This window comes from Diceros bicornis, chromosome 29 (genome assembly GCF_020826845.1).
Source record: "Diceros bicornis minor isolate mBicDic1 chromosome 29, mDicBic1.mat.cur, whole genome shotgun sequence".
Classification (NCBI taxonomy): Eukaryota; Metazoa; Chordata; class Mammalia; order Perissodactyla; family Rhinocerotidae; genus Diceros; species Diceros bicornis.
Window position 1 is genome coordinate 20,987,480 of NC_080768.1, and position 12,919 is coordinate 21,000,398.

Genomic DNA, 12,919 nt, shown 5'->3' on the forward strand with positions numbered 1-12,919 from the left:
ATGAAGGGAAAATATGTGCCTGGGAAATATATAGCAGGGAACCTGTCTTGGCTGGGGGGGCGGGGGGGTGGAGATTAGAAAAGCTTCCTGGAAGAACTGACTTTTTGAGCTGAGATCTTTTAACCAAGTGTATGTCAGAGATCATTCCAGGCGGAGGGAAACTTGTGTAAAGCCCACAAAGCAGGAAAGTGCATGAAAACAAAGAAAGGTTAGAGAGGCAGTATAGTTTAGTGATCCCTAAATCCTTAAACCAAGGATTCTGCCACTTAATAGCTGTGTGACCTTGGGTGAGTCAGTTAATTTCTCTGAGCCTCAGCTATCTCATCTGTAAGATGAAGATTATAATAGTATCTGCCTCATAGGGCTGGGTTGAAGATTACACAAGTAAAGTACTTAGAATAATGCCTTGCACAAAGTAAGCAGTCAATAAGGCCTAGCTGTGATTATTAATGGAGTAGGCATTAAGGGGCAGTAATAGATGTCTTGAAATAATGGGTCACATAAAGATGTTAAGGTCAGTTGTAGTTTGTCCTCTAACCAGTGTTTCCCAAAGCAGTGCTTCTCAACCTTTAATGTCATACAAATCACCTGGGGATCTTGTTAAACTATAGATTCTGATTCTGGAGTGGCTCCTAAGATTATGGTTTTTTAACAAATTTCCAGATGATGCAGACATCAACGCTCAGTGATTAGAGAAAGAACGCCTTTTAAGTAGGTAATAATTACGAAGAGGTTGCTGTTCTAGGCATCACACTTTGAAAAGCAAGAATGTAGGGAACTATAGCTCTGTGGGATAGTGATAGTTAATACTATTAAGAATTAATTACTTTTAAGAAAAGGACTCCGTGATCAGATGAGTTTAGGAGATGATATGGTAAACAAAATTCAACAGATTATTTTTCTTGAGTATTTCTCAGGTCCTTTAATATTCTAATACGCATTCTGAAGTTCCAAGGGGGACATACAGGATTTTATTTTTTTTTTGTGAGATCAGCCCTGTGCTAACATCTGCCAATCCTCCTCTTTTTTTTTTTTTGCTGAGGAAGACTGGCCCTGGGCTAACATCTGTGCCCATCTTCCTCCACTTTATATGGGATGCTGCCATAGCATGGCTTGCCAAGCAGTGCATTGGTGCGCACCTGGGATCTGAAGCAGCGAACCCTGGGCCGCTGCAGCAGAGCGCACACACATAACCGCTTGTGCCACCAGGCCGGCCCCAGATTTTTTTTTTTTTTTTTTGCAGAGAAAGATTCACCCTGAGGTAACATCTGTTGCCAATCTTCCTCTTTTTTTTTCCTCCCCAAAGCCCTACTGCATGGTCGTATATCCTAGCTGTAAGTTGTTCTAGTTCTTCTATGTGAGCCGCTGCCACAGCACGGCAACTGACAGACGGGTGGTGTGGTTCTGCGACCGGGAACTGAACCTGGGCCACCAAAGCAGTGAGAGTGCCAAACTTTAACTTCTAGGCCGTCAGGGCTGGCTCTAGGATGTTGTTTCTTGTTAGGAGTGTGCTCAGCTGCAAGATACAAATCACCTGATTATGAAAGTGCAAACAAAAAGGGATTTGTTTCTCCTATGTAACAAGAACTCAGGAGGTAGGAGGTTGTTGGCCTAAGTTCAGTCTTCTGCAGTGTGGAAGCTGATATATCTGCAATTCTCTTTGTCCTTCCTTCAAAATCACAAATTGTCTACTGCAGTTCCTGCCTCAAGTCCATGTTAAAGCAGGAAGAAGGGTGAAGAGTCAACAGACTTCAACTGATGCCTTGTTGGCCTGAATTGTGTCATATGTTCACTCCATCTGGGAGTAAGACCATGAAAGAGAATATTTAAGTTTACGGTCTCCAGAATGTGCAGGCAAGAGAAGTGTTTGCCCTGGTTCAGGAACGTTTGTTTTTAATCAGTCTTGTGGGAACAGTGTTCCATAGATCACACTTTGGGAAGGTATGAATAATGGGGCACCAGTGACAATTTTAAACATAGGTATTATTCACTCAAGTAGTAGCCTAAAGAACTTGTACAATTAGAGATCTAAAGAAGAAAAGCTTTTAAAAGATTAAAAAAATGATTCCACAGGGAAGTGGGAGGGGAGTGAAACAAGCATAGAGTTAAATAAATCTCAATATAATAGTTTTTAAATGCAGAAGGAATGACAAAAAAATTTTAATGCCATAAAAGGATAGAAGAGAAAGAGTTCTAATGAAAGACGATTGGATTTAGTGAGAATGTTGTGTCCTTAAGTCCCTTTCAATGGGCTGGTGGGAAGAATAGCCAGAGGCCAGGAAATTAGAGCAGTTAGAGAGGATAGATAGGTCACTTGAGGAGTTGAGATGTAAAAGGAGAAATTGGACAATTTACCTGGAGCCAAAATGTCTGTAAGACCCCATCTAAAATAAATTCCTCTGAAATTTCACCAGTAGAGAGTTATTTACTAGGCTTTATCACTTTTTAAAATGCAAATATGCTTTTAATTTATATCAGCTGATCATGCATTAGAGTCAACAAACTCTTGAGTGCTTTTTTTTTGAAGAGAGCAAAATATAGAGAAAATGCAAGAATACTAGTTGCCTGATATGGGCAGACTGGGTTTCCACCAAGAAACAAAAAGTATTTTTAAGAAAACTGGGAAGAGGGTCTGCCCCATGGCCTAGTGGTTAAATTCGGCAGGCTGCGCATCGGCGGCCTCAGTTCAGTTCCTGGGCGCAGACCTCCACCACCTGTTGGTGGGCATGCTGTGGCAGCGACACACATACAAAATAGAGGAAGATTGGCATAGATATTAGCTCAGGGCAAATCTTCCTCAAGCAAAAAGGGGAAGATTGGCAACAGATATTAGCTCAGGGCAACTCTTCCTCAGCAAAAAAAAAGAAAAAGAAAAAGAAAGGGGAGAGGGACGTTCCTGAAAATACCAATTTCACAAATTTGCCCAAGACCTATAGTTTCAGAAAGGCTGCGAATCATAAAATCAAGATCCATGCATACAGCCCATAATCTATCATTTGGTCAGCACCAAATTAGTTGGGGAGAAAGACAAGTCAACATATAGGCAGTTACTCTACACTGAGCGATAAACAAGATGGTTCAACGTTCGGCTGTTGCCCAAGAAGCTTACGGTCAGGCTGCTGACATTTCATCTCTGCCATTTTTTAGGTGGCAAATTACTTTTCATCCCAGTGCTGACTGTTCTCATCTCTGTACCGTGAGGAGTAATGTAGCTGTCCCACACAGTGTGGTGAGGATTTAATGGGATACTGCGGGCTTGGCACATACTCAGTGCTCCACGCATATTTACGATGATGATGATGATGCTACTGGGGAAGAAGATAAAGCGGGAATGTGGGATGGTGCACTGGAGTGCTGTGTGACCTTCGCCAAGAGTGGCAGGTGTGAGAAGACAGATGTTCAGACATGATTTCCAGAGAAGATAGCATATAAAATGAATTATGACTCCGGGTTGGGGCCGGCCCGGTGGCGCAAGCGGTTAAGTGCACACGTTCCGCTGTGGCGGCCCGGGGTTTGCCGGTTCGGATCCCGGGGGTGCACCGACGCACCGCTTGTTAAACCATGCTGTGGCGGCGTCCCATATAAAGTGGAGGAAGATGGGCATGGATGTTAGCCCAGGGCCAGTCTTCCTCAGCAAAAAAAGAGGAGGATTGGCATTGGATGTTAGCTCAGGGCTGGTCCTCCTCACAAAAAAAAAAAAAAAAAAAAAAAAAAATGAATTATGACTCCGGGTAAACTATATCTTCTTTAAGAGCTGAGCAGCCCAGGTTCTTAATATTACTGGAATTTAAACTACTACTCAAAAATCAGAAGTTGAAACCTGGTTTAGAGATTATCTGGTCCAATGGTCTCTAAACTGGGCTCGGGGAGCCTTGGATTCTGACAACAGGCCTCAGGGTCACCTCAGGGAACAGGAAGATCTGCCCTTTCCCCTTTCATTCAACACAGCCCAGTTTTTATCTCTTCTATGTATTTGGATTCCATATAACACTTCGTGATTTTTGGGGGGTGAGATCGGGGGGAGTTGGGGGAAAAAAGCTTTTCTTCTCTAAAAGAAGGTTTAGACCTCTCCTTTTATCTTATAGATGAAGAAATTTTCTGCATTTTTCAGGCAACAGATATTTCGGGGGAAGGTCTGTTACTCCCTTGACTCAGATGTATTAACAATCTTTGTAAACCCAAGACTGTACCTCGTGTTCTAATGAATGTCGGCACTTCTTTAGAATACTGCCTGAAAGGGCACACACACCCCGTAAAAACTATGCTCCATGGTGGGCTAGTACAAGACAAGCCTCAACCTCACAAAGAGGATAAAGAGGGAATTAGGCTTCAGTCATAACCAGCCAACATCGTCTCGCAGAGAAAAATGACACAGGGTATTGTCTCCTTAACTTAACTCCTGGGGTGTTGGCACCATTTGCAGTTTCTAGGCCTTTCTAATTATAGATGTGCTGTGTCACACCGCCTTCACCTGCACCTATGACAATAACAATATTCAGCACTTAACATTATCAGAGACCTTTCCAGCTTGAACTAATTAATTCATACAATTCCAACCATCTGGGACAGATAGTATTATTATCCAGCTTTTATAGACACAGAAAACTTCAAAAGAGGTTTTTCCAAGGTCACATAGCAATTGGAATGGGGCCAGGAGGATATCTTAGAAGTACTAGATTCTTAAGTTCATTAGAAGATGACAATCTTACACAGTTTAGATTTAGGGGTAATTTGATTTTTTTCTTCAGGTGCTAAACAGATATCCCTTTGTTGGATCCTAGCTCACTCTTTGGTTACTGCTGTGGCTTCTCTCCCAGAAAGAACGATTATACTCTTAGGAATTATTACACACATCATAATTCCTTGGAATACCGGGGAGTTTTGGAGCTCTTAAAGCTGGCTAACACATGCCAGCTGCTTCATCTCTTTTATTCTCCTCCTTGTTACACCTACGGTATCGCTTTTCGGTGGACTGATGGTAGAACACAGAGCTCTTGAAACGTAAAATGAAACCTCAGAAAAGTCAGCTAGTTATAAAGGCTCCTCTGTCATTTTCTGGTGACCAACCAATTAATGGAGGTTCTTAGGAATCACATACTCCTCAAAGAAGGTCCTTTAGAGATAATACCAGTTTTTTAATCACTAGTTTTTAAAAAGCATTAAAAATAGCCCACATTTCCCTGGTTATGAGAACGCTAAATTTGAAACATTAAGTAGCCCACAGATGGATAATCACCATTCCTTTGCAATTTTCATCCTATCCTAATAGTTGTGGTTTGAAAGAGTATTGTATCCTCATGCATTCACTCATGTTGAAGAGGCAGGAAATCATATATTTAAAATAAATAATATCTTTTTAAAAAGTCAAAAGCTGATAGACTTTTCTATAGGCAATGATTATGCAAAATAAAGCAATGTCAAATTAAAATGAAATCTTAACAAGAGTTCTGCCTTGACTCGGAGACCAAAGGGACCAGAAAAAGAATAATTCTGAAAACCCTCAGAATAGGTCAGAAATTTGATGAATATGATTAAGAACTTTTTCCAAATAGGGATCTTTTGTCACCTGGGTTCAAAGAACATCTTAATAGGATGTGCAACTCCGAGGAACTAGGAGTTTGGAAGGACAATGTGGTTTACTCTCGAGACTCTTGATATCAATTGGTAGGCCCAGGCCACTTAACTTGTGACAAGTACCATAACTAAGTCTGATTGACTCCAAAGTTGAAAGATCCTTGGTGTCATTTCTCAAGACTCTTCTGATTCAGGGAAGCTGAGCAATTTGATGTATTAGTTTCAGTTCAAGGAGAATCTTCCAGAAAGAACCTGAATGTAATAAAAGCATATATGGAAAGTTCAGATCTACATTCTCCTACAGTTTTCTGAAACAGAGCAAGAAAACAGCAAATCAATGATGGTTACAGCCTGCAGATGGCTATTGGGTGTGCTCCCCAAATTCCTCAGCAACTCCTTGAGGATCAGATGCCCGAGCCAGGCTGCTTAGACAGCTGGTGAGCTCCCCACACTCGTTCCTTCAGTCAGCACGCCTGGATCAGACTACCTGCCAAGGGAGCAGGAATACCAGCTGTCCCTTTCCTTGATTCGTAATTTAATAAAGGACTAATCCCTGGAGCTCATTGATCACTTTAGTTTTTGCATAAGAAAATATTCATCAGGGGCCGGCCCAGTGGCACAGCAGTTAAGTGCATGTGCTCTGCTGCGGCAGCCTGGGGTTCACAGGTTCGAATACCGGGCGCACACAGACGTGCCACTTGTCAAGCTATGCTGTGGCAGCGTCCCATATAAAGTAGAGGAAGATGGGCACGGATGTTAGCACAGGGCCAATCTTCCTCAGCAAAAAAAAGAAAAAAAAGAGGAGGATTGGCATCGGATGTTAGCTCAGGGCTGATCTTCCTCACAGAAAATAAAGAAAGAAAGAAAGAAAATATTCATCAAAAGCCAAAGTTAGGGTGACACACCACTTCTCTTTATACCGCCTTCACCATCACCAAAACTTCCTGAAAGAGTCTATTTAGAGACTAAAACTTTTCCATGCTGGATGCAGGCCCAGAGGAAAAAAAAACCAAAAAAATTTTTTTTTTGGTAAAGCGTGGGGCAGTCTATCTGGCCATTTTCAGTCACTCTTTTTTTCCTGTGTCCATAAATAAAACCTGCCAAAACATAGTCTTCCACCCCAAGATATGACAAGTCTTCAATAAAGAATACTTTCTGGGTCAGAAAGTGCTTCAAAATATAAATATTTCAATATTTAGAAGTAAATATTTGTATATTTTACCAGAAAAATATTTTGTTTAAATTTCCTAAAGTAACAGAAAGAAAACATAAGAAGCCTTCTTCTGTGTTGGGAGGGGATTTTGTGAAGTGGTTGATGGAAAAAAAGTTCCAACAGTGGCGGGATGAGAAGACACCCTTGTTAGCTTTTTCTAGCATTGGTGTTTATGAGTTTGGCAGGAAAGGAGGGACCAGACCTGAGGTCCTTCACAGAGTGTCTGTGACCTGGGTTCTGTCACCTTGGTAAGACACTGTGGCCACTGTTTGCAGGATTGGCTGCAGTTGAGACCTCTTCTCCCTGCCTGCACAAAGTGGCTTCTGACAGAGGGACTGCCTCATTCTGATTGCTCCCAGGCAGCTGTGTGGGTCTGCTCCTGCCGCTTCCCAGGCGGGATTGTACTGTGAATTCATAACGTGGCTTTGCTTCCTGCTGCAAAGTTACAGTGGCAAAGGATGCCACTCACAGACAACTCTCTTCATGGATCAAATCCTTGTGAATCCTGGCTTTTTCCTCTCCTGTCTTTAGTCCTTCCTCCCTAAGGGGCTAGCCCAATGGACTCGCTTAGATGTTGGCCTGAGGCCTTCACGCCTCACCAGTGCTTAGCATTCTCTGCCTCTGGCTGCTCCGGCTCTTCGGAGAGGCTCCATGTATGGTCTCACTGGGAACTGATTGTCGGGGACTTGGTCCCTCAGGTAGGTTCTCTCTGGTACCTTCTCAGGTGTTGATTCACCAATGCCTCCTAAGGTGCTAAGAAGGAAGGGCTGGAATGTCTTCCCTTCCTTCTCAGGTAATGAGTAGGAAATTGATGCCTTAATAATCAAGCAACAGCTTTATTTATTTTGGTCTAACTTTACCGATGGGAATTTCTGCACAGAAAGGAAGGGAGCTGTGACTTGATACTCGCTGTAAATCGCATCAAGGACACGGAACCTATGTTTTCAGTAGGTGTCCACATCACCTCAGCGCATAGAGGACCTCACTCGCAGGAGAACTTGTTTCAACGTTTTCTATTAATTATCACTTGGAAATATTGCTATCAAAGCTAAGCTGGAAATTGAATATCAAGTTTGTAAAATCCAGTGGAATTTAAGGTCTTGAAGGTAACTGTGCCTCTGTAGTCAGTATAGTAGTTTTTACCAAAGAATATGTATTAACCAAGACCAATTAGGAAAGGATATGAAGTACATATAAAAACACAAACAACATAAATAGAGCCAAAATCTTCCAAGCCCCTATGTTTAGTTTAAGGTCAGAGTCATTGCAATCTCCTGAAAGGCACGCTTGATCTCTAAATAAGTTTTCTTGGTCCAGTGTGTTGGATGACATATAACTGCCAAGGCAGCAGAATTCACTGGAAGTTTCCAGCATCAAGTTTCCTTGGAACAGGTTCATACATGGCTTCAGTCTTCTTAAGCTGATTACTTTGCTATGGTGGGTGCTGACTCTGCACAGTAATCCATCCATACTCTTACATAATGTTTCCAATGGTTGTATAGTTGGAGGCGTACGTAGGGCATACACTTGACTAAGCTACTGGGTTTAATGATCCCTTTTCTTGATGTTCATTAGACTCAACTTATGCTTCAGCTGGATGGTCCGGTATAAGCAGGCCTCTAGCAAAGGAGATGAGCTTATTAATCTCTGTGGGCTTCTTCTATCAAAATTTTCATGTGACATTATGGTACAGTGATCTTTGTCAACTACAATTACCTTTAAAAACCAGTATAGGGGCCGGCCCGGTGGCACAGCTGTTAAGTGTGAGTGCTCTGCTACGCCAGCCCGGGGTTCACAGGTTCAGATCCTGGGCGCAGACCGATGCACAGCTTGTCAAGGCATGCTGTGGCAGCGTCCCATATAAAGTAGAGGCAGATGGGCACAGATGTTAGCCCAGGGCCAATCTTCCCCAGCCTAAGAGGAGGATTGGCAACAGATGTTAGCTTTGGGCTAATCTTCCTCACAAACAAGAAAAAAAACGGTATAAAGAGATTAATTCATCATGTATTAGACAAACATGTTTTGAGTAACAGGTAAGTTATGAGTCATGAGGACAAAATAATAAAAAATTCACCTATGCGGAGTTCACAGTCAAATACAAGAACACAATAAAATAATTAGAATAAACTAGAATCAAAACACAATAAAATAATTAGAAAACCTTTGCAGTTTGTCTTACAATAGCAGTCTATACAAAATGCTATGGAACTTCCAAAGAGTGAGCTACTAATTAGATCTATATTGGGACAATCAGTTGGACAGACTTAATACAATATTATTCACAAAGATGAATAATTAGCTAACAAGCTGCCAAAAATAAGCTAATATGATTTTAGGGTCTATTAATAGAAGTATAACATCTAGAATCTAGAATAGTAGATATAGAATAGTAGATATATCCTTTGGACTTATCCAACTACATATGGAATAATGGGTTCAATTTGGAACCAAAATTGAAAGAATATTAATAAACCATATGCTCTTCAGAAGAGACCATCCACAATGGACAAGGTGAGTAATATTTAGCTCAACTGGGATATCCAGAGAGAACTCCAGGAGAAGCATGCTAGCAAATATCTGAAGGGTTTTATGGAAAGAAGAATTATATTTATTCTACAAGACCTCAAGAGTAAAATAAATAAATTAATTAAAATACGTGATAGATGGAAACTGCAGGTACGCTAATTTTGTCTGAAGTTAGAAGGAACCTCCCAAGAATCAGAGCTACCTAAAGGGGAAAATAAGCTGCCTCTTGAGTTGATAAGATTATCATCACAGGGTTTACTTAACTGAGGCTGGACCTTTTGTGGAGAATATTGCAAACGCACACAAGCATCAGCTGGGTAGTTAAACTAAGTGATATTTTTGGTTTCTCCCAAATCTTAGATTTTTATGATTTGGCGTTGCAGTTTCAATATTACACATTATTTCCAAACCGTAACAATTAAAGTAGATGAGTGTTCTTTTAATCTGTGTCTTTTCATCGTCTTATGACCAACACGTGACAGTAGTGGGTAATAAATGCATCACTTAACAAGTGACAGTCTTAACATATTATACCCAGGTCTTGGTAGTTAATAATAAAGGTCATTCTCTACCACCCAGAGAATCTTATGATTCAAAACTGTTGGGGAAAATGTACACCAAGAAACAAACAAATGAAGTCAGCATGCTGATGTAGAGCGAAGGCTCGAGTTAAGGCTGAGAGAGAAACAGCAACAGCAAGAGGCCAATCATGGGCAAAATGTATGAGAGAACCGCTCAGTGAGAACAGGAATACCGCGGACACCTACCTTGGCGTTTACCAAGGGCCAGACGCTGTTCTTGGTGCTTCGTCTCTGCTTACTCATCAGTCCTCCCAACAACACTGTGAGCTAGGTTTTATAGTAATCATCTCCTTTTGATGAATGAAGAAACACGGGCACAGAGAGGTTAAGTAATAACGCCTAAGATCACACAGCTAGTGGGCAATGACCTGGGATTTGAACCTAAGCAATTTGGCTCTAGAATTCGCACGCTTAATATCTGTGTAAAGTGTCCCACTGAGGAGAAAGAAACAAGTCATGGAGGAAAGAATTAAGGGCAAGCGTAAAGAAAACAACTAAGAGAAAATGAACTATCAATTTCAATTCTCTAAATTCCACTTAAAAAAGAAAGGTAAATAACCGTTATACACGAATGTTTTATTTAAAATCAGAAAAAATGGAAAGATTTTCTTAATACAATTCTAATCCTCCTCTGTTGGAATCATTTAACAAATTCTCTTTTGAATGCCTTGTAGCCACATGGCATTTGTGCGTCGTGGAGCTGACCTAACATCCCGACGATAAAAGCCTGAAAGGATTTCCTTTGCAACCATCCACAGGGGCAAAGGGAAGAAAGCACCTCTTTTTATCGTTGTATCTGAACTGAAGGCCGAACTCAGGAAGGTGGATGAGGATTCAGGCACCCTCAGAGGCAGAGCAGTTAGAGAATATTATGTTTTTTGCATGGCTGGTGGTGATGAGCAGTGGAAGAATATTTACAATCTCAAAACAATGTTTCACCCTGTAAGCATTCATCTGCACCTGATGCTGTAGGCCAAGGTAATATAATGCTCAGCCATTTCTCTGGATCCTAGATATTTCTTTCCCCCTAATTTGGTATAGTCAGTGTTGAGTAGGAAAAGAGCTCACAGATATTCTTTACCTTTTCTAATGTGCTGGCCCTGCAGAAACATTGGCCACGCTGCCATGCAGACATTTCAGATTCTCCCTTCTGCCTATCTCGCAGGATGTATCTTTGAGCCTGAGGACAGGAGCTGACTGAATTCCACCTTTACCAGTTGCATTTGTTAAGTTCCAGGTTAGTTTTGCAGAATGCAGCACATGATACACCAACATATTGTTAACAGTCATAGAGACGTCGCAAAAAATTTTATTCTGGTAGATGTGACCTTTCAAAAAATTTCTAAAAGTTTGTTAATTGAAATCCTGTGGGCTGGACTCTACTCAGACCCCACCTAGAGCTGCCGCGACAATGGGCGAATGAAAGTCCAAAGTAAAAATCCAGTTGTTGCCTGCTCATTCAAGTCCAAATTCCCAACCTGTGTCATATTGTGAATGAAGGGGGTTGTGGGGTGGGAAGGTAGAGAACTGGCCCCCAAGGAGGTCTAGGAAACTTCTACAGGCATCTGCGGGCCATGAGCATGTGTCATTTATTTATACAACTTGTATTTTAGAATGTGGAAAACCATAAAATCTGACAGAAAACCCCTAATAAGAGTCAAAGCCAAGAATTTGTGGTCAGTAGGGGCGCCATGTGGGAGAAGAGGGAGGGAATGGTTCCACTCCCTCCTCCTCCAGATTCTGACTCACAAATTTAAAGCAATCAGGGGCAAGCATTACTCAACAGAAAGCTTGTTCACTGTATATTAGTTATTCAATATTCTCCCCCAAATGTTCCACTGATGCATTGCACGTAATGCCATGGGCAAAGTGTAATATTACCATGTCAATTCCATATTTAGCAAAGTCAGCTGTGGATCTTTCTGACTAGATTAATATTCAATACTTTGTCAGTCTTTTAATCTTTTCAGAGCAGGAAATTATCTAGCATGGAAATATATATTTCATAATATTAATCAGAGAGATTGGCTTTGTTTTCATTTTTATTGAGGTGTAACACATATGCAGTAAAGTGCATAAATCTTAATTGTACAGCCTGATGAATTTTCGTATGTATTCACCTGTAATAACAACCACCTAAGTCAAGATATAGAACATTCCAGCACACCAAAGGCTCTGTCATGTCTCTTCCAGTCAAGTACCACTCCCCACCCTCCAACATTCAAGCACAATCACTATTCTAACTTCTATCACTATAGTTTTGCCTATTCTTGAATTTTATATATATATATAAACATGCGTGTGTGTGTGGAGAGAGAAAATAGTAGAGTAGGGACTCGTGTGCCTGGCTTCTTTTACTAAACATTTTGTCAGTAAGATTCTCCCATTTTGTAGCACGCAACGGTAGTTCCTTTCTTTTTATTGTTTGTAGTATATTCCATTGCATGGATTTGTATACCCCAACTTACTTATCTGTTGATGAGCATATGAGTTATTTTCTGTTTGGGTTTATCATGAATCTAGCTGCTATAAATATTCTTGGGACGTTGTTGAGTATGCCTTTTCGTGAACAAAAACACTAATTTCTATTGTGTGTATACCTGCTTCATAGGGTGGGCATATGTTTAGCTTAGGAAATCTTGCCAGTTTTTCAAAGTGGTGTTCTAAGTTAAATTTCCATAAGCAAGGTATGAGAGTTCTAGTTGCCCCACATCATCACCAATAGTTGGCATTGTCAGATGTTTTGTTTTGTTTGCTTTTAACTTTAGCCCTTCTGATGGGTACGTAGTGGTATCTCAATGTAGTTTTAATAGGCATTTCTCTGATGACTGAGAGGGTGAGCACATTTTCAGATACTTATACCAGTATGATCATTTGGATATCCTCTTGGGGAAGTACCTATTCAAGTCCTTTGCCCATTTTTATTTTATTTTATTTTATTTTTTTGTGAGGAAGATTAGCCCCAAGCTAACACCTGTTGCCAATCCTCCTCTTTTTGCTGAGGAAGATTGGCCCTGGGCTAATG